The sequence below is a fragment of the Bos mutus genome, chromosome 12 (assembly GCF_027580195.1).
Source record: "Bos mutus isolate GX-2022 chromosome 12, NWIPB_WYAK_1.1, whole genome shotgun sequence".
Classification (NCBI taxonomy): domain Eukaryota; kingdom Metazoa; phylum Chordata; class Mammalia; order Artiodactyla; family Bovidae; genus Bos; species Bos mutus.
Window position 1 is genome coordinate 21,198,075 of NC_091628.1, and position 27,806 is coordinate 21,225,880.

The following is a 27,806-nucleotide window of genomic DNA, read 5'->3' on the forward strand; positions in this document are numbered from 1 at the left end:
TAAATTACTTGGTCAACATACCAAATACACACATGTGCTTGTATATTACACAATACTTACTTGGCATGCTAATATTTTATATTCTTTTTTTTTTTTTTTAAGTGGTCATGCATACATGTTCAGTTATGTCTGACTCTTTGTTACCCCGTGGACTATAGCCTGCCAAGCTCCTCTGTCCATGGGATTCTCCAGGCAATACTGGAGTAGGTTGCCATTTCCTCCTCCAGGGGATCTTTCTGACCCAGGGATCAAACCTCCGTCTCCTGCATTGGCAGGCAGATTCTTTACCAATGAGCCACCTGGGAAGCCCTTTTAAGTGGTCACAACCTACTAAATTCATTTCTTGATCTTCTAATGGGTCATGACCATCAGTTCTCTTAGGCGACCCTGGGAAATGTCCAAGCTCTTCTCTGCAGCTTTCTCTTCAACACCATGGAATAAGGTGGTGCCATGGAATACGGTGGTGCCATGGAATATGGTGGTGCCAATACGGTGATTCATTTCAGAGAGGATGCAGTGTTCCAAGGGGGTTAAACAGAAAACACGGGCCTCACTAGTAAACCTCTCTGTCGGGGGATTCTATAGACCTGTTGCTATTGTTCTCGTGGTTATGGACTTACTGTCTATTGCCTCGCTATGATGAGCACAAAAATTTAATTTGGCTTCAAACAGTTTTCGATTGCCAGGGAAAAAAAAATCAATGCTGCTTATTAGGGCTCTCGTTTGTTCATTAAAATAAATTACCTTTGGGTTCTGAGCTGACTTTCATAAGACAAAAGTTTGCTGTTATTAAGAGGAACAGACTCCATGGATGGTAACATCTCTAAAGGAAAGTTCTAGTTTGCAGCCTGATTATGAGGTGAGAGAGGGTGGGGCAGAGGTAATGACTGCTGAAAACTGTTCCTTGTTTTGAGCATCTCTATGGCACTTAGTCCATCAGAGCTTTCCCCTAACACTGCGGGGCCACAGGGGATATGCAGCACTATTGATCCAAGAGCCTTTGGGTCTCCTTGGAGCTAAACCGAGCCCCAGGTAGCCTTCATCGGGATGTTAAGAGAAAGGATCGTGTATTTATGCATTCCAGAACACTGCCCAATGGGTTTCCCAGGTGGTTCAGTGGTAAAGAATCTGCCTGCCAATGCAGGAGACGCAAGAGACACGGGTTCAAGCCCTGGGTCCGGAAGATCCCTTGGAGAAGGAAATGGCAACCCACTCCAGTATTCTTGCCTGGAAAATCCCATGGACAGAGGAGCCTGGTGGGCTACAGTCTGTAGGGTCACAAAGAGGTGGACACGACTGAGCACGCACACACTAAGACTGCCCAGCAGACAGCTGCCAAAAGAGGAGGGCGTTTAACAGTGAGGTGGACTCAAACCAAAAAGGCTCTAAATCATATACATTTCCCAACACAGAGCAGAGCTTGTAGCTACTGATTGCATATGAGGACAGCCATCTTGAAGACATTCTTTTGATGTCTCAGATTAATATGATGACCAGAGCCACCGGGCAGCCTCTTTTAAAGGCCCCAAGCACCAGAAGGAAGCTGGAAAAATGAATGCTTGTATTTTGCAGCTTTTGATATGGAAAGCTTGGATGGTTGGGAAAGGTCATTGATAAATGGAGGTGGACCTCAGGTATTTTAGACCTAAGGTGCTTTTGGCAGCTGTGACATTTCTGTGGGCTAGGAATTTTGAAAACTTAACTGCAGGCTATGCAGGACCTTTGATATTTCCTTTTCCATCACTATTCCTGTTTCACCATATGTCAATACTACCCAAGAGCAAATCAGCTCTCTAGACTGACATAAGCTTGAGAGTCACAGACATCGCCCCTAAACATCAGAGTTTAATGTCTGACTGATGACTGCAGCTAACGAATTCCATGCTAGTCAGTTGAGAACTAGGAGCTATGGTTAAAAACAGACATTAGGAACTGCTAAAATCAAACACATTTTAACCAGATGCAATCTGTACTTCCTGACACAAGAAACTTTTTAAAAAAGAAGCAGAGAGAAAGGTCGTGATTACAACTGAATTCAATGGTATAAGTAGTTGGCAGTGGGTAATTTCTCTGCATCAATGATTGTCAGAGGAAAGCCTCAGCTTAGCACACTGAACTCAGAGCAGAGGAGGGAAGCTTTGGGTGAATTACTCCTCACCTGGAAAAACCTGATCCTACTGTTTCAATAACCCTGCGCTTAGGAGGAAGCTGTTCTGTGAGTGGTGGTGGTGGTTTAGTCACTAACTCTTGTGACCCCCATGGAGAGTAGCTCGCCAGGCTCCTCTGTCCATGGGATTCTCCAGGCAAGAATACTGGAGTGGGTTAAAAGCTGCACTCCATGGTGCCTGTAAGCTAAATTTCAATAGAAACTACAAACGACGGACCCGTAGACTTTGCTTTTAAGGCCCTGGTGATCCCAGAGGAACGAGGGACTGTATGGGACGGTCCTCCAAAAACTTCATTCCTGCAGAGGGCAGAGAAAGGGAAGTTGAGAGAAATGCTTTCAAGAACACGATGCCCATCAGGAAAATGAACCGAACATCTGCAAGAGCCAACATGTTAATCACACAAACCGAAGCTTGATCCCCTGCTTGGAGAATCTGCCCAGTCTCCCAAGCCACCCAGTCTTCAGGGTACTTAGTGGATGGACAGAATGGCAGTCCACAGGACATCAGAGCTGGGGCTAGACATCACTGTACCATTTGTCTGGGTACTAACTGGCTACAGGTCTGCTCTGCTTTTATGAAAAGCCAGCAAATGATGATCCATATTTCTAATGATGCATTCTACCAAAGGATCCCTTTAAATATCCATGTGTCTTGATGGGCTTAAATAAGATCCAGGGTTTCCCTGGTGGTCCAGTGGTTAGGAATCTATCCCCCAATGCAAGGGACACGGGTTGGATCCCTAGTCAGGGAGGATCCCACATGCTGCGGAGCAACTGAACCCTTGCACCATAACTGCTGAGCCTGTGCTCGAGGGCCCAGGAGGCATCAGAGTCCACGTGCATCTACAGTCCATGTTCTGCAATGAGAGAAGCCACCACAATGAGAAGCCTGAGCACCGCAGCTAGAGAGTAGTCTGCACACAAAAACCCAGCATAGCCAAAATTTCAAAAAATAATTTAAAAATAAGATCCAATTTATGGGTCACATTCCCACAGTGTATCCACTGTGTAATATAAGGGTCCCATTTACTCTGCTTCCAGGGCCCACAGGGCAGCGTGGAGCAGGCAGAGAACTCTTCCTCCGTGTGCAGAACCTGGTGCTGTATTAGGGGCAGGCACCATATGATCCGGAGAAGGCAATGGCACTTCAGTACTCCTGCCTGGAAAATCCCATGGGCGGAGGAGCCTGGTAGGCTGCAGTCCAGGCAGTCGCTAAGACTCGGACAGGACTGAGCGACTTCACTTTCACTTTTCACTTTCACCCATTGGAGAAGGAAATGGCAACCCACTCCAGTGTTCTTGCCTGGAGAATCCCAGGGACGGGGGAACCTGGTGGGCTGCCGTCTATGGGGTCGCACAGAGTCGGACACGACTGAATCGACTTAGCAGCAGCAGCAACCACATGATCACCATTGACTAGTTCAGCCACCCGACCCACCCCCACCCCCACCCCCAGGTGGGACAGGAGTTTACTGACATATCCTTCGCCACCATATTGGAAAACTATCAAATCAGCCCAGACTCACACCCTTCCTTATGGTGATTCTTCTCCCCATGGCAATGTTTTCTCTCAACTATTCTCAGGCCTTTGTCTCTAGGCCTATTTAACCAATGGTAATATGATGCATTGGGTGTTAATTCTAGAAGGTCTTGAAGGTCTTCATAGAACTGTCCCAGTTGAGCTATTTCAAATTCTGAAAGACGATGCTGTGAAAGTGCTGCACTCAATGTGCCAGCAAATTTGGAAAACTCAGCAGTGGCCACAGGACTGGAAAAGGTCAGTTTTCATTCCAATCCCAAAGAAAGGCAATGCCAAAGAATGCTCAAACTACTGCACAACTGCACTCATCTCACACGCTAGTAAAGTAATGCTTAAAATTCTCCAAGCCAGGCTTCAGCAACATGTGAACTGTGGGCTTCCAGATGTTCAAGCTGGTTTTAGAAAAGGCAGAGGAACCAGAGATCAAATTGCCAACATCCGCTGGATCATTGAAAAAGCAAGAGAGTTCCAGAAAAACATCTATTTCTGCTTTATTGACTATTCAAAAGCCTTTGACTGTGTGAATCACAATAAACTGTGGAAAATTCTGAAAGAGATCAGCATACCAGACCACCTGACCTGCCTCTTGAGAAACCTGTATCCAGGTTAGGAAGCAACAGTTAGAGCTGTTAGGACATGGAACAACGGACTGGTTCCAAATAGGAAAAGGAGTACGTCAAGGCTGTATATTGTCACCCTGCTTATTTAACTTATGTGCAGAGTACATCATGAGAAACGCTGGGCTGGAAGAAGCACAAGCTGGAATCAAGATTGCCGGGAGAAATATCAATAACCTCAGATACGCAGATGACACCACCCTTATGGCAGAAAGTGAAGAGGAACTAAAGAGTCTCTTGATGAAAGTGAAAGAGGAGAGTGAAAAAGTTGGCTTAAAGCCGAACATTCAGAAAACGAAGATCATGGCATCCGGTCCCATCACTTCATGGGAAATAGATAGGAAAACAGTGGAAACAGTGGCTGTCTTTATTTTTCTGAGCTCCAAAACCACTGCAGATGGTGACTGCAGCCATGAAATTAAAAGATGCTTACTCCTTGAAAGGAAAGTTATGACCAACCTAGATAGCATATTCAAAAGCAGAGACGTTACTTTGTTAACAAAGGTCTGTCTAGTCAAGGCTATGGTTTTTCCTGTGGTCATGTATGGATGTGAGAGTTGGACTGTGAAGAAAGCTGAGTGCTGAAGAATTGATACTTTCGAACTGTGGTGTTGGAGAAGACTCTTGAGAGTCCCTTGGACTGCAAGGAGATCCAACCAGTCCATCCTAAAGGAGACCAGTCCTGGTGTTAATTGGAGGGACTGATGTTGAAGCTGAGACTCCAATACTTTGGCCACCTGATGTGGAGAGCTAACTCATTTGAAAAGACCCTGATGCTGGCAAAGATTGAGGGCAGGAAGAGGAGGGGACGACAGAGGATGAGATGGCTGGATGGCATCACTGACTTGACGGACGTGAGTCTGAGTGAACTCCAGGAGTTGGTGATGGACAGAGAGGCCTGGCGTGCTGCGGTTCACGGGCTCGCAAAGAGTCGGACACGACTGAGTGACTGAACTGAACTGAATATGATGCATTATTTAAACTATAAGAGTGACTTCCCTGGTGGTCCAGTGTCTAAGACTCCATGCTCCCAATGCAGGGGCCTGGGTTTGATCCCTGGTCAGGGAACTAGCTGGAGAAGCCAATGGCACCCCACTCCAGTACTCTTGCCTGGAAAATCCCATGGATGGAGGAGCCTGGTAGGCTGCAGTCCATGGGGTCGCTAAGAGTCAGACATGACTGAGCCACTTCACTTTCACGCATTGGAGAAGGAAATGGCAACCCAGTCCAGTGTTCTTGCCTGGAGAATCCCAGGGACGGGGGAGCCTGGAGGGCTGCCATCTATGGGGTCGCACAGAGTCGAACACGACTGAAGCAACTTAGCAGCAGCAGCAGGGAACTAGAGCCCACCTGTTGCAACTGAAGATCCCAGACGCCACAACTAAGGCCCAGCACAACCAAATAAATTATGAAATAGAAATAAATATTCTAAAACACTAGAAGGAAATGCCCATCACCCTCAGTCTGGGTCTGAGCACACGTTCTGGCTGTGCAGAAGCACTGACGGCTCAGTACGTGGCCCTCACATTTCCCAGCCCCCTTGTGGGTATCCAGAGCTGGGAGACTCATTTCAGCCAAAGGACTGTGGGACATTTGGGGGCCAAAACATTTAAAAACTGACTCATGATCCTTCGCTTTGATCCTTCCCCTGCTTTGACCCACTGGAAACCGTGGGTTGAGATGGTCAGTGCTCAAGACTGAAGCAGCTTAGAGCATGACATCATCACATCACTTGCAGGAAGCCCTGGAAAGGCTCCTGACCCACACCAGAATTTGCATGAGCAAGAAATAAACCTTCATAATCAACAAGGACCTACTGTACAGCACAGGGAACTCTACTCCATATCCTGTAATAAGCTAAATGAAAAAATAACCTGAAAAGAATGGATATACGTATAACTTAATCACTTCGCTGTACACCTGAAACTAATATATTCAGTATAATAGATGGGGAAACAGTGGAAACAGTGGCTGACTTTATTTTTCTGGGATCCAAAATCACTGCAGATGGTGATAGTAGCCATGAAATTAAAAGACGCTTACTCCTTGGAAGGAAAGTTATGACCAACCTAGACAGCATATTCAAAAGCAGAGACATTACTTTGTCAACAAAGGTCCGTCTAGTCAAGGCTATGGTTTGTCCAGTGGTCATGTATGGATGTGAGAGTTGGACTATAAAGAAAGCTGACCACCGAAGAATTGATGCTTTTGAACTGTGGTGTTGGAGAAGACTCTTGAGAGTCCCTTGGACTGCAAGAAAATCCAACCAGTCCATCCTAAAGAAGATCAGTCCTGGTGTTCACTGGAGGGACTGATGTTGAAGCTGAGACTCCAATACATTGGCCACCTGATGTGAAGAGCTGACTCATTTGAAAAGACCCTGATGTTGGGAAAGATTGAGGGCAGGAGGAGAAGGGGACGACAGAGGATGAGATGGCTGGATGGCATCACCGACACGATGGACACGGGTTTGGGTGGACTCCAGGAGTTGGTGATGGACAGGGAGGCCTGGCATGCTGTGGTTCATGGTGTCGCAGAGTCGAACACGACTGAGCAACTGAACTGAATTGATTCAGTATAAAATTAAAATTTTTAAAAAGAAACAAACTTTTGTAGTATTAAGTCACTGAGGTTCCAGGATTGATTTGTTCCTGCAGCATAAAGTTACTCTGACCAATGCATTTGTCACCAGAACCCACGAAAGTGGATTCTCACTGTAGAACTAAAGACTTCTATTTAATGACATTTAAAGTTTTAGCTTTGATTTGACATTTTCATTTCCCATGACGACTTTGGTACTTAAACAGAGGGAGTAAACCGTTTTCTTATGACTATACCTTATTTCATTGAAATAAATAAAGATTTCTAAGTATTCAGAGACCTGCAAATTCAGGGTCCCAGAGCAAAATCAGATACACGCATTGTGTGTATCTCTGTCATCAGCCTACAGAGGCCTGCCTTTCTTGGCATCTCTAATTTAACTGAAGACATTATTAGATGGAAATATTTTCCAAGGCTCAAGACAACCTTTTTACACAAAGATCTTTAAATACTGGATGCCAATGTTGTTGGGTAGGAACTGCCTTTCCATTCAAAACCCAGCTGTGAAATGAACATGAGTAATGACTGATATACCTGCTCACTGCTAATGAATAAAAACAGCTGCTGCTCACAGGAGAGTCAATTAGCACACAGATGGCTTAAAAGGATCCTAATAAATTTAATAAAAGCATCTTTCCTCCCCCGTGCGCCTCATGTGCTGCCTGGGACCTCGGGATTTTGTCTGACCGGCAGTATCACAATTACCCTCTTTGGGCTTTAGAAGTCTCCCCAGTACATTTGGTAGAACTGCTAGATATAGTGATTGGGGGGGGGGCATATTATGGAAATTTTAATAAGTATTTTTACTATTTTTATTGTGATAAAATATATATCATACAATTTTGGGGGGCTACTTTAAATGTAGCACTAATTACATTCACAAACTTGTACAAACATCACCACTATCAATTTCCAAAACTTGTTCATCACCCCCAAACAGAATTATTAAGCAATAATTCCCCAATGCCCACTTCTGGTGGTGGATGCAGTGATTTTAACATAACCTCTATGGCAACTGGCTTTGTGGGGTCTTGTCTCATTTATGCAGTCATGTTAGAGGGTGAATTGTTTCAGTTTGCTGTTTAGATAACTGAATCGCAGCCTTTTGACTTGATAAAAAACCTCTGTCTTTCACTGAAAGATTTTGCATGGGACATTTTCTTACGGGGGACTCTTAAGCAGGGTACATCTTATACCTTATAAACTCTTCTTGCTAAAGCAGAGACATATAATACATGTTCATTTTCGAACTGTCCTATAACAATGACAACTTCAGGGCCTGTTGAAGTGGCTGAACTGTTTGCCCTGACACTAAATGGCCCCAGACTACTTGGCTATACGAATTCTGTCTGAATTTGAAAATTTTATTTTGTTCTTTTATTTCCTGTCAAGCTGTCAGCTTTCACTTGATACAAATCTAAGAGTACTATTTTTGTATTCATTTCTGTTTTGTATTGTTGCTTTTGTAAACAAAAAAAAAAAGCTGAAATGAAATTCATGTAACAGAAAATGAACCATTTTAAAGGGAACAATTCGGTGACATTTGACATATCCACAATGATATGCAGCCATCGCCTCTGCATGCGTGTGTGCTCAGTCGCTCAGTCATGCCTGACTCTTCATGATTTCATAGATTGTAGCCCGCCAGGCTCCTCTGTCCATGGGATTTCCCAGGCAAGAATACTGGAGTGGGCTGCCATTTCCTTCTCCAGGGGAGCTTCCTGACCCAGGGATTGAACCCTCCCACTTCCTCAACCTTTCCTCACAGTTCAAACTTCTGAGTGACTGAGATCATTTAATGGAAATATTTATGTGTTCATTCAGTAAAAGAACGCATGGAGTGCTGACGATGACCACAGCCTGAGATTCGTCTTTTCACAGGGCTCCACGTAGGAGCATAGGGACTGGCAAGGGAAACCTCTGGTCCAGTGACCCCCAACCTGGGCAAGAGACACAGGAACCATCTAAACAGATTTTACAAAGCAGATATCTGTCCTCAGTGTTCCCCAGGGCAGGGTCTGGCACTCTGTCCTTTCAAAATGTTCAGCAAGAAATTCTGCGTGACAAATATGCTCTTGAGAGTCCCTTGGACTGCAAGGAGATCCAACCAGTCCATCCTAAGGGAGATCAGTCCTGGGTGTTCGTTGGAAGGACTGATGTTGAAGCTGAAACTCCAATACTTTGGCCACCTGACGCGAAGGGCTGCCTCATCTGAAAAGACCCTGATGCTGGGAAAGATTGAGGGCAGGAGAAGAAGGGGACAACAGAGGATGAGGTGGTTGGATGGCATCATCAACTCAGTGGACATGAGTTTGGGTAAACTCCGGAAGTTGGTGATGGACAAGGAGGCCTGGCATGCTGCGGTTGACGGGGTTGCAAAGAATCAGACACGACTGAGCGACTGAACTGAACTGAACTGAATATGTGTCCGAAAATCATCAGCTCTTCCTAGCACACATTTTGGGGTTTTTGTTTCGTTTTGCTTTCTGACTGTGCAATGTGGCTTGTGGGATCTTAGTTTCCCGACTGGGGCCTGAAGCCCGGGCCACAGCAGTAAAAGCGCTGAGTCCTAACCACTGGACTGCCAGGACCTTCCCATCAAACATTTTCTGTTTAAAGATGAAGCACCATCATCCCCTGGCTGACCGAGGGCATCCAGCAGCTCACCTGTGAAGGCCATGGACAGCAGCAGTGCCAGGAACGTGAAGAGCAGAAACACAAAGCAGGCTTTAAGGAGAAGGACTGCATGTGGGTGAGAACACAGAGACTCTCCTTTCCTTCCCACTGCAGTTTACTTACATGTTGCATGAAATCTGCCCTTTCTATCAAGACAGCAGACGACGGCAGGGGGTAGGAGGAGGTCTTCACTTGGCGGGGCTTCCATACCAGAGGCAGGAGTTCAAGCCAGGACTTGCATCTCTGAGACAGCTGAATGTCTTTTCTGATCTGGCTGCCAATTCCAAGGCCCAGCTTTCCTGCACGACCTCTCCAAAGTGACAGCTTCTAGAAAAGGAGTTCATGAGCTGCTGCTCTGCCAGGGCCAGGATGCCAGGAGCCATTGGCATTCATAGAGCCAGGCAGGATCTACCCTGTGCTTCCTGGGCACCTGTACCCACTGCAGATGGCTCCTCCCTGCCCTGCATAAGGTTCTCTGACAACTCACTTTATCACTTAAGGAATCTGCATCACGAAGTCGTCTTCTTCCCTTCCATTTATTTATGGGTTATACATCCCATAGTGTTAAGTGTCAGTTGCCTAGCCATGTCTGTAGCCCACCAGGTTCCTCTGTCCATGGAATTCTCAAGGCAAAAATACTGGGTGGGTTGCCAGTCCCTTCTCCAAGGGATTTTCCCAACCCAGGGACCAAACTCGGGTCTCCTGCATTGCAGGCGGATTCTTTACCGTCTGAGCCACCAGGGAAACCCATATATCTCATAGTATCTGATATGATATTATTTATACTGTTCTGGTAAAAACGAAATACATACACATGTAAGAGCTATGAAACACAAATAGTGTCATTTTGGTGATTCTACATCTGCATTAAATGCTCTTATAATTGCATTTAAAACTGTCATTATAGGGAATTCTCTGGCAGTCCAGTGGTTAGAACTCAGTGCTCTCATTGCTGGGATTCTGGGTTTAATTCCTGGTCAAGGAACTAAGATCCCACAAGCCAAAAAAAACCCACAAAAATCTGTCATTATATAATACTAAGGTGAATGATAAAATTTATGCTACTAACTTTATTTTTAAATACTTATTTATTTGTTACAGCATGTGGGATCTAGTTCCCTGACCAGAGATTGTACGTGGGCCCCCTGCATTGGGATCATGGAGTCTGAGCCACTGAACCGCCAGTGAAGTTCCTATGCTACTAACTTAAAATTGTTAGTAAAAAATTTTCTTTTTTGTTTACTTAAAATGACATTAAATAGCAAATGAAAAATACTATGACAGATCCAAAGAGCTGCAGAAGAAAGGGAAAAGCTTTCTCTTTCAATACCTTGAACAGTTTTTTCCCAGCTTTTTGAACAAGATGCTCTGAGATTTCATTCTGCAGCTGAGCCTGGCAAGTCCTGGGGTGATCTGTGGATCACGAGGGACACAGCACTGCTGGCCATGTGGCAGATTAAAGGGAGAATGCCATTAATCTATCCGTATCTGTTTTAGTTCCCGGTTTACAGTGGGGGTTGAGGAAGAAATTTGTTGCTGATACATGATAGAAAAGCGGGAAGTGGGTAAATCCCATCTCTATTCCCGGCCTTGGGCTTGTTACCAGGATGATAAAGTGATCAGCATCCTAAAAAGATCCTTCACTGCTCTGCGAGCTTGTGACAGATGGTGCCACCTGGCCACATGTGTAAGCCAGGTGTTCAGTGACACAGGAGCTCCTGTCATGCAAGCCTCCTGCCTTGGAGCAAGGCTGAGAGAGGGGGCTGGGGCAAGAACATCCCTCAGGACCACCCAGAGGAGAGCATGAGGACCTGCCCCCTGGGTGTGGCTGGGGCTCACAGCCCACTCCACGCTCTCCAGCGTTGATAGCTGAACTCTTCACCCCTGAGGCTTCCATGTCCTCACTTAAGGCACGAGCATAATTATAAGACTCTCCTAGACTTGTGAAAATGATTAAATGTCCTAAGGCACGTAAAGCACCTAACACAGAGTCTGCTACACGATAAATGCTCTGTAAGTGTTGGCCCTTATCATCATCACCATTATTCTCCTCCACTATGATGATGGAAGGGGTGTTGTTTAGCCGCTAAGTCGTGTTAGGCATGTGGCTTCCCGGTTATCTCAGACACTCCCCTGCCCCCAGCCCCAGAGTTCAAATAGAGAACTGAAGAAACGATGAAGGAGGGAGACCTGGTGTGTCCCATGGGCTGGGAATCAGCCGCCACGGGAGACAAGTAAACCCACCCTCACTCCTGAGCGCATCCGCAGCCCGGCTTCATTGGCGCCAGCCTCTGCATCACCACCGCCAAGGGCTCAGGCTCACTTCTGCTCTCACCCTGGGACACGTGATTCTCAGATTCTCTTTGGCCACTCTGGACCCAGGAAGTCAGAATCTCTGCCAACGTGACCTGGGAATCTGCATTTCCAACCAACTCCTCCGGGGACTGTGAAGCAGGCGGTCCACCCATCATCCCATCCTTTTTATAAGCGGTGGCTGGAGAGTCTTCAGCCCAGTCTTCCTTAGAGCCTGTTTGCTCAGGGAAGTGTGAGGTGCTGGGGCCACGCTGGGCTGTGGGATTTCACTGGGAGGGAAGTGACCAGCATGACCCACACGGGGGCCTCTTTATCCCTCAGTGCTAATAAGGACCACCCAAGCCACAGCCAGGGATTGGGATGCCCGCCCCTATTCCCCTGCATCCCAGGAGAGCAATTGGGGTGATGGACACCCTCTAAGACAGTGACTGAGTTTCCCACTGACTTTGCTTGGGCCAGGACAGGTCACCGACAGCAATGACCGCCTCTAATGAACACCGCCATGCCTTCAAGTTTACTAAGCACCAATTCCAGTGTGGCTCAGGGTGCCACATCCTGGTTTCTGATGAAATGAGTTTCCATCGAGTCTGTTTAAAAGAATTGAGTGAAACTGCTAAGTCAACCAAGAGTCCTAAAAGAGAAGACAACTCAGGATTAATGGTGATAGGAGGACATCAGAATTGAGATATTCAGGGAATCTAGGAAAAATCGGTACTGATGAACCGATCTGCAGGGCAGGAATAGAGGTGCAGATGTCGAGAACGGACTTGGACATAGCGGGGGAAGGAGCGTGGGACGCACTGAGAGAGTAGCTTTGACGTGTATACACTGCCACGTGTGAAACAGCTCGTGGGAAGTTACTGTGGGACACAGGGCGCTCGGCCTGGTGCTCTGCGATGACCCAGAGGGGTGGGGTGGGAGCGGGGAGGGAGGCAGGATCAAGAGGAAGGGGATATATGTATCCTTACGGCGGCCTCACTTGTTGTACAGCAGAAACCGATAAAACATCGTTATCCTCCAATTAAAAATTTAAAAAATTAGATGTTAGCAACCAGCTATCCCTCCAAATACATGACCAAAAGTATCAAAGCATGTTTCCAAGGGGGAATCTTGGTAAGACAAGTGGGTGGCTTCTGGCTCAGTCTGCTGTCCAGGATTTCTGGAACCTGGTGCCTTTGAAAAACAAGCGTATCCCCTGCTCTCGGGCTTAAATTGTTTAATGGGCAAACTGCAACCAGGACCTGGCAGTTTTGTCTGCAACACCACCTTCTGGGGACTCCACTCAGCTACCAAACACCCTGGAAGCGACTGGCAGAGAGTTCAGGAGGATAAACGAAGTCCTCTTTCCAAACTGCCCTCTCATTTCCTTGCATCTTTAAAGGCACCAAATCCTCAGTCACCCGTGCCACTTCTGTCCTCTTGGTACATCCAGGGACTCTCTCTTGGCCTAATTTTTTTGCATTCTTCCCTCTTCTCTATCCCCATGTCAACACCTGCATCGTCCTCTCACCTGGCCTGTTCCATAGCCCCCACTAACTCACCAGCACAGACCTCATGCCCCATCAGGGAGATGAGATGGGTACCCAGGAGCCAATACAAATCAGTGTGTGAGAGGGGCCACCAGGGGAGTGCAAAGAGGTACAGGCACCCAGAGGAGGGAGGGGTCCTGAGGAAATCAAGGAATGCTTCCAGGAGGAGGTGTAGCGGCGTTGTATAATGAGTGAATGGACAGGATTTTGACAGAGTGGCTTTTCAATCAAAAAGAAAATCCTACAGGAAAACATTCAGGGAAGAAAAGCTCAAGGTGGTTCTGGGGAGAGGCAAAGCCCCCATTTGGCTGAGTATAGGTCCTCCAACAGATAAGTGAGAGATACAACTAGAACGAGGACCTGAGAACAGGGAACGTTTCCAATCAACCTCAGGGCATTTGCATTTGATTAGGAAGGTAAAGGGAGTGGAGGACATGGAGCTGCGAAGTGACATGAAGTCAAATCATTTGGGAAAACCTGGACCAGTGGGGTGGTGATGGGGCTGAGAGACCAGTGAGGAGGTTGATCTGTAGTTCAGCCAGGAGGGTGATCTCAAAATGCAGACAGGGCAGGGAATTGAACACCAGTGAGATGTGCTGATAAAGGAAAGAAAGGAGCAGAAAAGCACTCAAGTGCTAAGGCCTGTGTGCATGCTAAGTCGCTTCGGTTGTGTCTGACTCTCTGGGACGCTGTGGACTGTAGCCCACAGTAGGTGTGCCCAGAGGTGAAGGGGGCTGTGGACCCAGAGCCGTTCTGGGGAATAAAATGTCAGGGTGTGCCTGAGGAGGGTGAGATGGGGGGTGAGGGCAGGCATATCAGCGAGAGGAGAAGCTTGTATTAGGAGCTGGTAGGTCATTCACCCATCCAGGCATTCAGGGGACACTCGCTGTGCTCCTACTGTGTGCTGGGCACTACTGGAGGTGCTGGGGGTGCAGCAGTGAGTGAGATGTCCTTGGAGGAGAGGGAGGTGAGGAGCTGGTGGCCAGATGTGGCTATCAGCACGTCAGGGTTGCCAGGCACCGATCCGCCATCCCCTTGTTTTCCTGACCCATACTTCAGTCCACTCGACCCTCTGCTCAGGGTGTTTCTGAGTATTATTGCTCTAAGATAAGTCGCTTAAGACTTCCCACGAGGTTGCCTTTATTCAGACATCAGTTATAAACAAGACCGGACATCTCACCTGGAGGTCAATGCTTTCATTCCAAGGAGCCCCGAGGTCTCCAAGTATATCCCAAATGTCAGGTCCTTCCCCTCCAGAGAGCCAGCCGGGAGCATCCCCAAATGCTGCGCTACCAGCACTGAGGGTGCTGACGGTGACAGCGGGTGGGGTGTGTGTGTGTAGAGATGGAGGCGGAAGTGAAGACGGAGGAGGAGCGCACACCGCCCGCTCAGTGCGGACCTGCTGGCAGGATCATCCCTGGCAGCGCTGATCCTCTGCCAACTCACCAGCAGGGTGATCCCGCCAGCGCTTCGTGCTCCAGGGGTTACAATGAGATACGGGGCTTCTCTTCCCTATCACTTTGCTTCTCAGACACTCAACACTCAACACTGCGTCACACTCAAACCTGCCTTGGTACCCACAGGAGCCCCTCCGCAGCAAGTCGGAGTCCATGGGATGGGAGACGGGTCACCTGGAACCAGAGGCAAGTCACCAGCGCCCTGCCAGGGTCTTCCTCACATCACTGCATGTCATCCCCCAGCTCCCCAGAAGGTACAGAGAGAACTGAGAGTCAGATGGTTCACAGGCTCAAAGCCGCTTAGCTACCGAGTGGTAGAAGTGGGATTTGTAATGAGGCTTCTGTGACTCTATTTGAAAACTGGTCTCTTTGACTTCCAAGCCCAGTCTCTCCCCCTTATCCCAGGGCAGGAGGAAAGGGGAGGAAATCCAGAAAGGAAGGGCTTCCCGGTGACAGTCAAGAGCAGCAGGAGGTGGGCACACCTTCCCTATCAGCGCTGGAGGTGCGCGGTCATGTTTCACCAGGTAAGGAGTATCGTGCCCATTCCACAGATGAGAAAATGGAGGATCAGAAGAGTTAAGAACTTGCTCAAGGTCACACAGCTAGATGAGAACTCAGGGGTCATCAGCTCCAACAAGCTTGAGAGGTTTGCCCTCACTCGACCAGAGCTAGCTCGCACAGTGTGGAGAAGACAGGCATCAGAGCAGAGCACGAGGGGGCCACATACTCTGTCCGCGGAAGGCAGTGCTGGGGGAGTCCCAGTGAGCACGGGCAGATCTGCCTCCTCCTGCCTTTCGGGCAGCAACCATGGAAGACATGTGTGCGACACCTAGTAGGTCTTCAATATACATCTAATGCACGATCCTGCGAACTGCTATGCAAACATCACGAGGATTCACCCTTTCCACAATGTCCTTGCAAAAACTGTCACCTTGGTGCCCCGACACACAGAGAATCGGGAACAGCAGCCTCCTCTCCATCACTGACCTGCTTTTCACCAACAGACATGAAGCTAGACCAGACTGCCGGCCTCATGTGGCTTGCCAGGGGCACACCTCTGTCAAACAGAAAGGGGGTCCCCAGTCGTGGACAACTGGCAACTGAATGAATTAGATTTTTTTGTTGGTGTCCACACTTGTTGGGGCTTCCCTTGTGGCTCAGCTGGTAAAGAATCCACCTGCAATGCGGGAGACCTGGGTTTGACCCCTGGGTTGGGAAGATCCCCTGGAGGAAGGCATGGCAACCCACTACAGTATTCTGGCCTGGAGAATTCCATGGACTGTATAGTCCATGAGGTCACAAAGAGTCGGACACAACTGAGCGACTTTCACTTTCCCCTTCACACCTGTTGAGGTCAATTACCACAAGGGTGCCATGTAAACTAAACCACTAAAACTCCATCGAGAAAAACAACTGTCCTGTATCCAAGGACGAACTCAACTATCCCAAAGGGCAGGAGGAGTTTTAGTCCAGCATGGCAGCCAAGAATCTGCCTGCAATTCAGGAGCCAGGTTTGATCCCTGGGTCGGGAAGATCCCTGGAGAAGGAAATGGCAACCCACTCCAGTATTCTTGCCTGGAAAATTCCACGGACAGAGGAGCCTGGAGGGCTACAGTCTGTGAGATCACAATGAGTTGGACATGACTGAGTGACTAACACAATTCAGGGCTTCTAAGGGTCTTTCCTAACCTCACTCTTCGAGGTAAAGAACTGGTATGTCCCCCTTTATGCCAAAGAGCTTGCTCTGAATCTCATCATCTTCTGGGGTGTCTGGGGGAGAGAACCCCACTCCCCAAGTCCCCGTAAACATTACAGAACACATCCCTAACCCCTGCACACCTCTCTTTCTGCCTCAGCTCCTGATGGGCGGCACCCCTGCCCTCAGACAGTCCTCCAGAGGTTTAGGACTGGTGAACTTCATAGCTGGGAATACCACTGAGAAGCTGGTGGAATTTCCTTCTCAGGGGTTGGTGTGGACTTTGCATCTAGCCAACACCTTCCTCTTACATCATAGAAGGGAAATAACAGAGGGAGGAGAAATAAGGGTAAACTGTTCCTATTTGTGTGGCAGAGTTGCCACAGATGTATGTGTGTGTGTGTGTTCAGTCGCTCTGATGCTGCTGCTGCTAAGTCACTTCAGTCGTGTCTGACTCTGTGTGACCCCATAGACAGCAGCCCACCAGGCTCCCCCGTCCCTGGGATTCTCTAGGCAAGAACACTGGAGTGGGTTGCCATTTCCTTCTCCAATGCATGAAAGTGAAAAGTGAAAGTGAAGTTGCGCAGTCGTGTCCGACTCTAGTGATTCCATGGACTGCAGCCCACCAGGCTCCTCCATCCATGGGATTTTCCAGGCAAGAGTACTGGAGTGGGGTGCCACTGTTCAGTCGCTCAGTTGCGTCCAACTCTTTGCGACCCCATGGACTGTAGTCCATCAGGCTCCTCTGTCCATAGGATTCGCCAGGCAAGAATACCGAAGTGGGTTGCCATTTCCTCCTCCAGGGGATCTTTCTGACCCGTGGATCAAACCCACGTCTCTTGCGTCTCCTGTGTTGGCAAGCAGATTCTTTACTACTGTGCCACGTGGGAAACCTGCCACAATGTGTAAATTTCCATTAAAACAACATGTGAACCGTTCCTAGTATACCTACAGCCCAAGCTATTCCAGTGGAAACCATGTGTATTTGTCTGTGTTACATCATAACAAGACACATATTCGCACGTGGGCCACTAAGTAGGCTAAGAGGCACATGCTTTAGTCTGTGAACCTTGAAGAAAAAATAAAAAACAATGTAGGGATGCAGAGAGATTTTTAAAAATTTAAATATCCCAAGTTAACTGCTTTCTTGTGTGTGTGTGTGTGTGTGATTAGGTGTGCTTCTTTTTTTAATTGAAGTACAGTTGATTTACAATGTTAGATTAGCTTCAGTTATACAACATAATGATTTAGTATTTTTATAAATTATACTCCATTTAAAGTTATTATAGAATATGGGTTCTATTTCCTGTGCTGTACATTACATCCTTGTACCTTATTTATTTTATACTCACTTGACTGCTTTCTTTAGTCACTAACTGAAAATAATGGTAGAAACATCCATTTGGAAAACCAGTGATATCTTTACTGGTTATAACATCAGACCCAATGAGACAAGCCAACACCAGGTATGAGATCCATCTTATAAATGAGGCCATTCTCATTCCAGTAAGCCCTTTACTTTATAAACTGGCAAGACGGATGAGAAGTAAAAAAGACTGATGTGTTGCTACTTCTGTCACACCTTAAAGAATGTTCCCTGGGAGACAGAAGGCTCTACATGGGAACTGAGCTCTGACCCCAAGCTAGAAAGAGATGGCGTTCCCATGCAAGGCTGCAAATGCTGGACAACAGACTTCGTAAGTGATGTTCAGCATCACACAATGATAGGAACGAAATGTTAATTAAAACAACCATGAGTATCAGCTTTCACGTATCGGATCGGCAAGATGAGGAAACAGTTTAGGATTCTAGTGAGGGGAGAGGGAGACAGCTCAGTGCGTCGTCGGTGGGAATGTGAAAAGTGCCACTTCTTTGGAGGGTGATGACAAGCAGAGCGGGCAGGGGGACGTGTCCAGCGCAATCCCATTCATGGAAAACTGTCCCCACGTGACATACACGCGTAGGAAAAGACAGAGCACACCAGTGAGCCGTGGTCAGTAACCATTTCCAGCGGCGGAAGCAGCCACAGCAGGACCCCGGGGCGGGGCAGAGGAAGCAGTGGAGGCGGGTGTGCAAAGCTTGTTTGCTTCTACTTTATAACCTAACACTGCTTCACCTTTTTACCCAGGAGCAGGTTTGCTTCTATAATTTAAAACATTCAAGGGACTTCCCTGGTGGTCCAGTGGTTAAGACTCCACACTTCCACTGCAGGGGCAGCAGGTTCGATCCCTGTTCGGGAAACTCAGATCCTGCATGCTGCACAAAAGTGAAAGTGAAAGTCTCTCAGTCGTGTCCGACTCTTTACAACCCCATGGACTAAACAGTCCAAGGAATTCTCCAGGCCAGAATACTGGAGTGGGTAGCCATTCCCTTCTCCAGGAGGTCTTCCCAACCCAGGGATCAAACCCAGGTCTCCCACATTGCAGGCAGATTCTTTACCAGCTGAGCCACTAGGGAAACGCATGCCACACAGTGCGGCCAAAAAAACAAAAACAAAATACAGAAATAATTCATACAGTTTAACAGCAAAAAGCAACCTGATTAAAAAGTGGGAGGTTGTGAATAGGCATGTTTCAAAGAAGACACGCAGATGGCCAACAGGTACACGGAAAGATGTGCAACATCATTGACTGTCAGGAAAATGAAAATGAAAACCACAATGAGATATCACCTCACACCTGTGTGAATGGTTATTATCAAAAAGACAAGAAATAACAAGTACTAGCCAGGATGTGGAGAAAAGGAACTTCTCACACACTGCTGCCTGGAACATAAGTTGGTGGAACCAGTGTGGAAAACAGTACGGAGTGCCCTCAAAAAATTAAAAATAGAAATACCATAGGATCCAGCAATTCCACTTCTGGGTATTTATCCAAAGAAAACAAAAACACTAACTCAAAAAATACATGTGCACCCCCAATTTCACTGTAGCATTATTTATAATAGCCAAGATACAGAAACAAAAAAAGTCTATCAATGGGCGAGTGGATAAAGAAATTGTGGTATATGTACATCAGAATATTATTCAGCCATAAAAAGAAGGAAATCTTTCCATGTGTGAAAACATGGATGGACTTCAAGGGCATTATGTTAAGTGAAATCAGTCAAACAGAGAGAGACAAGTATGATCTCTTATATGTGGAATATCAAACAAACAAACAAAAAACCCAGAAGCTCACAGACACTGAGAACAGATTGATGACTGTGGGAGAGAGGTAGGCTCTGGAAATGAGAAATAGGTGAAGGAGGTCAAAAGGTAAAAAGCAAACAAACAAAAATATGCTATGAAGATCCATCCACTAGTACAGTAGGAACATGCAAAACTCAATCACACGCTCCCCTGGCCTTTCAAATGGAAGCTCTTCTAAGAGAGGGTGGATCCCTCATACACAGGAGATGCTCAAGAGATAGATCCATGCTAATAAGGGTGGTAAGGACCATTTTAGGCAAGCTCTAAGCTTTCTAAGTACTAAGAAAATTAATATGTTTCTTGTTTGGTAGAAAGTTTCCCTATTTGGTAGAAATCTGACATAGGAAGTGACTTCCGGAGTGGGCTGGGTAAGCCCCTTCTCTCCAGTGGGAATCAACAGTGACTTGTGTCCGAGTGGTAGGACTGTTTGTCTCTAATTTGCTTCTGCATCAGTAAGAGTAGTGATAACAGCCCCTGCCGTGTCTTCCCCTAGAAGTCCAGTGATGATAAAGGGTATTAATTGATAATAGAAAATTAATTGGTAGTAGTCACCAAACAACATTCTTAACACACTTTCATTTTTCAGTCCAGTTGTTGTATCTCAGTGGTAACCAACCAAGGGTAATTCTGCCTCCCAGGGGATGTCTGGCAATGTCTGGAGGCATTTTTGATTGTCCTCACTGGGGTGAGGATGGTGGCTAGTGACTCGTGGATGGAGACCAGGGATGTCACTAAATATCCTGCAAAGAATGGGGCAGCCCCCCAACAACAAAGAATCTAGTCTAAAATGCCAATAATTACAAGTTTTTATAACTAACATTTACCGTTTCAGTATTCAGATTTATAAAATACTACTTTATTTTAAACCTCTGGTTTGTGTTGATTACAAATGGGCACCTGCCATTGGACCCTGCCATCTGCCTCTACAGGGATGAGATCACGTGCTGCTGACCTTCAACACCCCGAGAGGAGGCCAGGGTGGAGAGCAGAAATGAGGCAAAACTATACTTGAGGAAGTACTGGCAAGACAAGTCTTCAGACAGTTAAATATTTTCAGGGGCCGATCCTAATTCTTGTGTCTCCTCGTATCTTCATGGTGATGACTGTTCCTTGTGGCTAACAAAAGTTTCACGAGACTAGAAGAAACTTTTGGAAAAAATGTGCTTGACTGCATGTACTCCCCCTTCACCAAATTACATGTATACTGACCTTCCACCACTATCTCTGGAGCAGTCTCTCAGAGCTCTCGCTTCCTGGGTAGCTCAAACGGTAAAGAATCTACCTGCAACGCAGGAGACCTGGGTTCGATCCTGGGTCAGGAAGATCCCCTGGAGAAGGGCATGGCAACCCACTCCAGTATTTTTGCCTGGAGAAGTCCATGGACGGAGGAGCCTGGTGGGCTATGGTCTGTGGACTCGCAGAGTCGGACAGGACAGAGCAACTAACACTTTCACTTTCTTTCACCCAGAGCTATCTGAGACTCTGTCTCCTGGGTTGCAGTCCTCACTGTGCCCCAAATAAAACTTAACTCTCAACTCTCACATTGTGCTTTTTTTTTTTTTTTTTTTTAAGCTGACATTTGTTTCTTAACAGTGAACCTGTATCTAGAGGTGCCTAAGTTTTTCTTAACATCTAGCACTTCAACAGTATTCAGCATTACTGATGTTCACTTCAGAGCCCCAACCTGGGCACATTTTTGACTCGGTGACTGTGGTTTTCATTAACTGACTTGGTAAATTAGGCTGTTTACCTAAATTAGAGGTGAGTGGAAACTCAGCTCAATTTGGCCTGGTTTTGAATAACATTAAACGTTAAACCTTAACCACCTCCATACCTGTTCCTCCAAAGACAGATGTTAACCTGAATTGTTGAATATTTCCTACAGATGTTTTGGGTGCTCAGGACACAAATCCTTTATTATCTATAGCTCTTTATGTATCTTCTCCATTTCCCCTCCTAACCATTCCATCCTGCATGAGTTCCGTGGAGGTAACTGCAAACCTACTGTGTGCCAGAGTGACCCACCACTTCCCTAGGAGTCCTTCAGTGTTTGGTCCCTATGAAATGGAAAATGTCCATCCTCAGAGCTCTACACACACTTTTATCACGACCATGTCCAAGTCACCTGCTCAGAGACCCCACAGGGCCTCTATCTTCATGCCCAGTAGTTACCAAACTGTTTCTAAGAACCCAGCACAACTTGCTCTCACCCTGAAGTTCACTGTTCCTTTACGACCATTCTTTTCCATGGGAAAACCCATTCTCTTTAGACTCCATGAAGATTAAGTTTCCCTTTCTCTCCACACAATTAAGAAACAGCACTTTCACATTGTAGTCATTTTCTTTCCAGGAAGCACAAATCAGCACATTGTCATCTTCCCCTGAACAATTCTGAGAAACCATCTGCTAGGATTCTCTCTCCAACTTGAAAGGCTGCACTGCGCTGTCTCCACTCACCTTTTGAGCTGATATCAAAGAGCCAGATCCAGGACCAGGCTGACCTTGGCCACTGTGGGGTCGGGGTGGTTGGTCCAAGTCTACACCTGATGGACTTCTCTTCACCTGCGGGTCCATCTCCGTGCCGCACGCTTCCTTTCTCTGTCTCTCATCTCAGATTTCTCTCCCGCAGCAGGACAGCAACTCCTGGCTTCTCCCTGGGAGGGAGAGGTTTATCTCTGTTTCCACCCTCCACGTGCGGAGAGCGCAACCCCGCCACCGGCTTCAACATCTTGAAGTACTTCCCATGGCCGGAAGGGGGCAGCAGCGCAACCCCAGGAAGCCTTTTAAAGACGGGCTGTGACAGAAATGGTATGGACCTAACAGAAGCAGAAGATATTAAGAAGAGATGGCAAGAATACACAGAAGAACTGTACAAAAAAGATCTTCACGACCCAGATAATCACGATGGTGTGATCACTGACCTAGAGACAGACATCCTGGAATGTGAAGTCAAGTGGGCCTTAGAAAGCATCACTACAAACAAAGCTAGTGGAGGTGATGGAATTCCAGTTGAGCTATTCCAAATCCTGAAAGATGATGCTGTGAAAGTGCTGTACTCAATATGCCAGCAAATCTGGAAAACTCAGCAGTGGCCACAGGACTGGAAAAGGTCAGTGTTCATTCCAATCCCAAAGAAAGGCAATACCAAAGAATGCTCAAACTACCACACAATTGCACTCATCTCACACGCTAGTAAAGTAATGCTCAAAATTCTCCAAGCCAGGCTTCAGCAATATGTGAACCGTGAACTTCCTGATGTTCAAGCTGGTTTTAGAAGAGGCAGAGGAACCAGAGATCAAATTGCCAACATCCGCTGGATCATAGAAAAAGCAAGAGAGTTCCAGAAAAACATCTATTTCTGCTTTATTGACTATGCCAAAGCCTTTGACTGTGTGGATCACAATAAACTGTGGAAAATTCTGAAAGAGATGGGAATACCAGACCACCTGACCTGCCTCTTGAGAAACCTATATGCAGGTCAGGAAGCAACAGTTAGAACTGGACATGGAACAACAGACTGGTTCCAAATAGGAAAATGAGTTCATCAAGGCTGTATATTGTCACCCTGTTTATTTAACTTATATGCAGAGTACATCATGAGAAATGCTGGACTGGATGAAGCACAAGCTGGAATCAAGATTGCCGGGAGAAATATCAATAACCTCAGATATGCAGATGACACCATCCTTATGGCAGAAAGTGAAGAGGAACTAAAAAGCCTCTTGATGAAAGTGAAAGTGGAGAGTGAAAAAGTTGGCTTAAAGCTCAACATTCAGAAAACGAAGATCATGGCATGTCGTCCCATCACTTCATGGCAAATAGATGGGGAAACAGTGGAAACAGTGTCAGACTTTATTTTTCTGGGCTCCAAAACCACTGCAGATGGTGACTGCAGCCATGAAATTAAAAGACGCTTACTCCTTGGAAGGAAAGTTATGACCAACCTCGATAGCATATTCAAAAGCATAGACATTACTTTGCCAACAAAGGTTCGTCTAGTCAAGGCTATGGTTTTTCCAGTGGTCATGTATGGATGTGAGAGTTGGACTGTGAAGAAGGCTGAGCGCTGAAGAATTGATGCTTTTGAACTGTGGTGTTGGAGAAGACTCTTGAGAGTCCCTTGGACTGCAAGGAGATCCAACCAGTCCATTCTGAAGGAGATCAGCCCTGGGATTTCTTTGGAAGGAATGATGCTAAAGCTGAAACTCCAGTACTTTGGCCACCTCATGCGAAGAGTTGACTCATTGGAAAAGACTCTGATGCTGGGAGGGATTGGGGGCAGGAGGAGAAGGGGACGACAGAGGATGAGATGGCTGGATGGCATCACTGACTCGATGGACGTGAGTCTGGGTGAACTCCGGGAGTTGGTGATGGACAGGGAGGCCTGGCATGCTGCAATTCATGGGGTTGCAGAGTCGGACACGACTAAGTGACTGATCTGATCTGATCTGATCTGTGGTTCTTGCCTGGAGAATCCCAGGGATGGCAGGGCCTGGTGGGCTGCCATCTAATGGGGTCGCACAGAGTCGGACACGACTGAAGTGACTTAGAAGCAGCAGCAGCAGCAGTGGCACTTCAGTGCTGAAGTTATAATTCACTGGTTATAAATTAGTCTTGGAAACATTCCATTTCAGGGCCTTAAGGTTAGTGGGTGGTGCAGGCATGTCTGGCAGCCTCTTCTTTTTGCTCTCTGCATGCTGGTAGCTTATGAGGAAAAACAGACTGAACACAGAGAAGGAAATGGCAGCCCACTCCAGCGTTCTTGCCTGGAGAATCCCAGGGACAGGGGAGCCTGGTGGGCTGCCGTCTACGGGGTCGCACAGAGTCGGACACGACTGAAGTGACTTAGCAGGAGCAAGGTCCTTCAAATGGGTTCGGGACCAGAGAAAACACCTTAAGTGATGGAGGACGATTGTGATATGGAGAAGAGACAAAACCTATTCCGTGTCAGGTCAGTCCAGACTATGGATCTGAGACAGTGGAGTTACAGGGAGGCAGAACTGTGTAAACTTTCTAACCCTCCTTGTCTTGGATTTGAAGAAGGCTATTTTGTGTTACTGCAACAGGTGAGCATCAAGTAGAAGTTTTCCACTGAACTTAAACTTTCATTCTGATGAACTCAACTTCTTTTAAATTTATCACAAATCTGTGAGGCTCTTTATTAAAAAGCAGATTCCTGCCCCACTACCCTAAGATTCTGAATCTGTCAGTCTGGGCTTGGGCCCAGGAATCTGCATTTTAAACCCTGTTATGTCTCCATGGACCCTATTTGGAGAAACAGGGGAATTCTAGGAGGCTAAAGGCCTAAATGACTACAGATATTATCATGTGAATAAAGGCCATCTGTTAGCAGAACTGAATTACAAATTGAATTGAGTACAAATTTTATTATGCATGTTGTTCTGTGGAAGCCTCGAGGTGGCCTACTTAACGGGGCCCTGCTGGTGAAAGTGAGTTCAATCATTCATTGCTTAAGCAGTGCTCACTCAAGGCAAGACACTGTGAGTAAAAGGCTTATTTTATAAAATCCACTGTATCCCATAAGGAATTTTAATTCAAAAGTGTAATAAGCTAATGAGTATATGCCTGAGTTTAATTACAAAGGAGTCTGTGAGTTAATGAGGGTATGCCTGACTTCTTGACAGAAGCCATGGAAATGAAGGGAGATATTAAAGTTGGCCAAAGACCAATTTGTGCACCACATAACGAGCAATCGGGGAACCAGTCGAAACCAACCCCCCTGTTCCCAAGTGTTAATTCCCACTGGCTTCCCCCAGATCCTGCAGAGGGCTTTTTTTTTTTTTTTTTTTTGCTGCACTGAGTCTTCATTGCTACATGGGGACTTTCTCCAGTTGTGGTGAGCAGGGGCTACTCTCTGGTTGCAGTGCTCAGGCTTCTCACTGTGGTGCCTTCTCTTGTTGCAGAGAACAGGCTCTAGAGCCCAGGTTCCGTAATTGTGGCTCACGGGCTCAGCTGCTCCGAGGCATGTGGGATCTTTCTGGACCAGGGATTGAACCCGTGACCCCTGCATTGGTAGGCAGATTCTTAACCACTGGACCACCAGGGGAATCTCAGAAGGCTGTCTTTTATAGTGTGTTATTCTGAAACAAATTAGTTCTGTGTAATCATTCACATTCTTTTCAGGCTTTCCTTGCTGAACTGTCCATTCTTCTATTTGAATTTTTTTTATTTTTCCTATATTCACCAACTACTAATCCTGATGGCTTCCTAATTTGAGAGAAACCATCAGGGTCCCTCCCTTCAATGTCCACCTGAATCAGAAAGCATCTTCAATAGATACTCTCATTTTCTTTTTGAGTTTTCTCAGCACAATTTTCCTGAAGACAATTTAAGAAAAAAAGAGAAGCAGAACCTATGTCCTGAATGAATTTATAGAAGAAGGATGGAAAGACAGTCAACTCAAGCCATAGTCTGGATGAACCTTGAGCATATTATACTAAGTGAAATAAACCAGTCACAACAGTACAAATTCTGTATGATTCCATCTATTTGAGGTATTTAGAGCAGTCTAATTCACAAAGACAGAAAGCAAAATGGTGGTTGCCAGGAGCTGAGGGGAAGATGGGCTGGGGTGGCGGGTGTTTAATGGGTATAATTTCAATTTTGCAAAATAGAAAAGAGTTGTGGAGATGGATGGTGGTGATGGTTGGACAACAATACAAATGTGCTTAACGTTACTAAACTGTGCACTTAAAAGGTGGTCAATTTTATGTTACATATATTTTATTGCAATTTTTATTAAAAACCCTGGGTCTAGCAGAAAAAATAAAGACAGCCAAACCTTCAGATTCTAAGGGTCCCAAGGAACTGGGCACCTGCCTAAGATGCTCCACAGAAATACTGGGGTGACCTTGAGCCCCTTTTTCAGCGGTCCCAGGGGCCTGTAGGGAGGATATGAAGACCCACCCCTGAGAGACGGGTGCCTGCTTCCTGAAAGGTCTCAAGCCTCAAACCTTCCACTCGGTTCTAGCTGGTGCCCTAGAGCAGGCTGGGGAAAAGGAACAGCACCTGTGCTCAGGTCACTGTTCAGGCTGCCGAGTCCAGGAGCACATCAACATCCCCAGGGCCTGGATCGGGGTTGGGGAAGGCGCATATCATATGATATCACTTACATATGGAACCTAAAATATGACACAGGGACTTCCCTGGTGATCCAGGGGCTAAAACTCCACTCTCCCAATGCAGGGGGCCTGGGTTAGATTCCTGGTCATGGAACTAGATCCCACATGCTGCAACTGAAGAGTCTGGATGCCACAGCTAAGACCTGGGGCAGTCAAATAAGTAAAACTACACTGTAAAGTACATGACACAAATGCACCCATGTCTGAAACAGAAACAGGCCACACAGAGAACAGACGTGTGACTGCCAAAGGGGGGGAGACGGGAGAGGGAAGGACTGGGAGCTTGGGATTCGCAGATGCAAGCTGTATACAAAATGGATTAAACAACAACGTCCTACTGTATAGAACATGGAACTATCACTTTGCTGTACAGCAGAAATTAACACAACATTGTAAATCAACTATACTTCAATAAAATTGTTTTAAAAAGAGTTGGCCCCTTTTCCTTCGTGCCCACCCCCAGTGGACCCTGAACACACTTCTGGCGCCTTTCGCACTAGTATTGGGTTGTTTCCATTTTGTCTCCATTTGCACACTGGGGGCTCCTCCACTCTAAACACTGAGTGAGCACAGGGTTTGATGCTTAATTAGCTGCTGCTATGTCGAATCAGTCGTGTCCGACTCTGTGCGACCCCATAGATGGCAGCCCACCAGGCTCCCCCATCCCTGGGATTCTCCAGGCAAGAACACTGGAGTGGGTTGCCGTTTCCTTTTCCAATACATGAAAGTGAAAAGTGAAAGTGAAGTCGCTCAGTCGTGCCCGACTCTTAGAGACCCCATGGACTAGAACCTACCAGGCTCCTCCGTCCATGGGATTTTCCAGGCATGTGTACTGGAGTGGGTTGCCATTGCCTTCTCTGGCTTAATTAGCTAGCCCT